At 35.6% G+C, this 3,919-nt stretch overlaps 1 pseudogene; it reads left to right on the top strand.

Annotated features, from left to right (window-relative positions):
• Window positions 1-585: 585 nt before the first annotated feature.
• On the top strand, window positions 586-1,820 carry LOC116023399 (annotated as a pseudogene).
• Window positions 1,821-3,919: the final 2,099 nt, after the last annotated feature.

The following is a 3,919-nucleotide window of genomic DNA, read 5'->3' on the forward strand; positions in this document are numbered from 1 at the left end:
GATATTCATTGTTGTTCGACAATGAAATTTCATGGAAATCAATATATGAAAATTAAATTATTTTATAATAACTTAAAATATTGTATCAGGTAAATTTTATTTTATTTTAAAAATAAATTAATATTTTGGATTTTTGGATAATTGAATAACTTAAGATATTATATTGTATTTTTGGATGATTTCTCGCAATGAAATAGGGCATAAATCAAAGTTGCTATATAAAGTTTCAACTACAGCGTACTGTGTATGTATAGCGAGGTATTCGGTGTCGTTCGATAATGAGATTCTAGGAAAATCGATATATGAAAATTAAATTTTATTTAAAAAAAAAATAAATTTACCCAATACAATATCTTAAGTTATTATAAAATAATTTAATTTTCATATATCGATTTTCATAAACTTCTATTGCCGAACGACACAAAATACCCTCCTATACATACACAGTAGTGCAATACACTGTAATTCAAACTTTATATAACAACTTTGAATTCTACCCTATTTCATTGCAATAAATCACTTTTTTTTTTCATTAATAAACGGGTAAATCAACGTTTTAGTCCCTCAAATGTTGCCAAACTGTCAATGTTGCCCTTTAACTCGGTATTCATCGATTTAGTCCCTGAAAATAACTGTTTTTGGTCAAATAACTCCATCCGGCCAATTTCCGGCGAAGGCTCCGATTTAACAGGGTTAAATATGTCATTTCCTCTCTTCAATATCATTTCCCCACTTCGTATAACACTAGTTCGATTTTCACCGGCCCTCTGCACTCCCATCACGCTGGTTTCCCGATAATAGCCGTGGCCATTATCGGAATTCTCACCACTGGCTTGTTGCTGGTCAGCTACAACGTCTTCGTCATCAAGTGCTGCTTAAACTGGCACCGAATTGACCTCCTCCGGCGGTTTTCGTTTTCCAGACGGCGCCGCGTGGACGAGCCCTTCGCCGTTTTCTCCCCGTCCGTCGAGAACCGCGGGCTCGACGAGGCCGCGATCCGGTCCATCCCGGTTTTTCAGTACAAGAAAAACCCCGCCACCGCCAACATCGTGTGAATGCACGGTTTGCCTGATCGAATTTCAAGAAACGGAGAAGCTGAGGATGATTCCGAACTGCGGCCATGTCTTCCACATTGATTGCATTGACACTTAGCTTCAGAGCAATGCCAACTGCCCACTCTGCCGAAACAGCATTTCCTCACGCGCCGCTGCGCCGCCGCATTCATGATTGCTCCGACCACCACCCCGCAAGATCCAATCGTGAGCATTAATCCTAGTACCGACAATGACGAGGATGATGACTACGTTGTCATCGAGATAAGCACTCATGATCGCCACAATAATAACACCAATCAATCATTAGTGATCCACTCAGGCGAATTATCATCCACCCTCTCAATCACCCCCTTCCCACGACCAAAAATCTCCCGGAAAAAGCCTAAGAACTTCGCACATGTTTCCAGCTTTGGCGACGAGTGCATTGACATCAGACACAAAGACGAACAATTCGCAAAAATTCAGCCCATTCGCCGATCTTTCTCCATGGATTTCGCCGCCGACCGACAGCTTTTCCTCGCCGTTCAAGAAATTGTTCAACAACATAGTTCCATTCCGGAGGTTAATGATCTTAACAAAAGTGGGGAAATGATATTGAAGAGAGGAAATGAAATATTTAACCCTGTTAAATCGGAGCTTTCGCCAGAAATTGGCCGGATGGAGTTATTTGACCAAAAACAATTATTTTCAGGGACTAAATCGATGAATACCGAGTTAAAGGGCAACATTGACAGTTTGGCAACATTTGAGGGACTAAAATGTTGATTTACCCTTAATAAAATAGGGTAGAAATCATCCAAAACATCCATATAAATAACATGTCATCATTTTTTATTATTTTATTTTTCAATGTCATCAAATTAGATGAGTTACTTGTTAGAAATAGGCTAAAAATGCTAGATGAAAAATAATTAAGAGTATAATAACCTAGATGGATCATATTTTAATTCATAGTGCTGGTTGAACAATCAGTGATAGTACATGAGCCTTTTTGACCCTTTTGCCTTGATATTTTTATATTTGTAAGATAGTTTTGGGGGGAAAATGGGAGAAGTTCATTGGCAAAATCTCTTGGCTTTATTGTATATATATAAGATGGGTCAAATCACTGTCTTATTTTATCATTAGCTTAAAGGTTCTGATAGTCTGATACCATGTTAAATTTTACATAAGGGCATCTAAATTCTTCTTTTATTTTTGGAATAAAGTTCAAATTGGCCACTGAATATAACTTGAAAGTGCAATTAGGCAACTGAATAAAAAAAGTGCAATTAGCCTACTGAACACTCCAAATGTATGCAATTTTACCTGATAGCAGGTTACCATCCATTTTATCAGGTTACTTGTTTATATGGACGGTGAGTTGGCATTTAAAAATAAATTTTAATAATAAATTATTAAAATAAAAAATAAAAATAATAAAACACACACCTGCGGCCACCCCCTTCCCCCCTTAATAATACCGTTTCCACCTTAATAGGAAACCTGCGGATGAATCAAATTTAATTATTTAATTTATTATTATTAATAAAACACAAACATGCGGCCATCCCCTTTTAATTTTTAAATTTTTTTTTAAATTTTTTTATTTAATATTTTATTATTAAAAATTATTTTAAAATGTCAACTCACCGTCCACGTAAGCAAGTAACTGGATGATAATGATGGTAACCTGCTATCAGGTGAAATTGCATACATTTGGAGTGTTCAGTGACCTAATTGCACTTTTTTTTTTTTGGTTCAGTGGCCTAATTGTACTTTCATGTTACGTTCTGTGGCCAACTTGAACCTTATTCCTTTAATTTTTTTAACATCTTCTGGGTCAATTTTTTTCCACATTTACCATATAAACCCCCCCCCCCCCCCCCCCCCCCCCCNACATCAGACACAAAGACGAACAATTCGCAAAAATTCAGCCCATTCGCCGATCTTTCTCCATGGATTTCGCCGCCGACCGACAGCTTTTCCTCGCCGTTCAAGAAATTGTTCAACAACATAGTTCCATTCCGGAGGTTAATGATCTTAACAAAAGTGGGGAAATGATATTGAAGAGAGGAAATGAAATATTTAACCCTGTTAAATCGGAGCTTTCGCCAGAAATTGGCCGGATGGAGTTATTTGACCAAAAACAATTATTTTCAGGGACTAAATCGATGAATACCGAGTTAAAGGGCAACATTGACAGTTTGGCAACATTTGAGGGACTAAAATGTTGATTTACCCTTAATAAAATAGGGTAGAAATCATCCAAAACATCCATATAAATAACATGTCATCATTTTTTATTATTTTATTTTTCAATGTCATCAAATTAGATGAGTTACTTGTTAGAAATAGGCTAAAAATGCTAGATGAAAAATAATTAAGAGTATAATAACCTAGATGGATCATATTTTAATTCATAGTGCTGGTTGAACAATCAGTGATAGTACATGAGCCTTTTTGACCCTTTTGCCTTGATATTTTTATATTTGTAAGATAGTTTTGGGGGGAAAATGGGAGAAGTTCATTGGCAAAATCTCTTGGCTTTATTGTATATATATAAGATGGGTCAAATCACTGTCTTATTTTATCATTAGCTTAAAGGTTCTGATAGTCTGATACCATGTTAAATTTTACATAAGGGCATCTAAATTCTTCTTTTATTTTTGGAATAAAGTTCAAATTGGCCACTGAATATAACTTGAAAGTGCAATTAGGCAACTGAATAAAAAAAGTGCAATTAGCCTACTGAACACTCCAAATGTATGCAATTTTACCTGATAGCAGGTTACCATCCATTTTATCAGGTTACTTGTTTATATGGACGGTGAGTTGGCATTTAAAAATAAATTTTAATAATAAATTATTAAAATAAAAAATAA

This window comes from Ipomoea triloba, chromosome 6 (assembly GCF_003576645.1).
Source record: "Ipomoea triloba cultivar NCNSP0323 chromosome 6, ASM357664v1".
Lineage (NCBI taxonomy): Eukaryota > Viridiplantae > Streptophyta > Magnoliopsida > Solanales > Convolvulaceae > Ipomoea > Ipomoea triloba.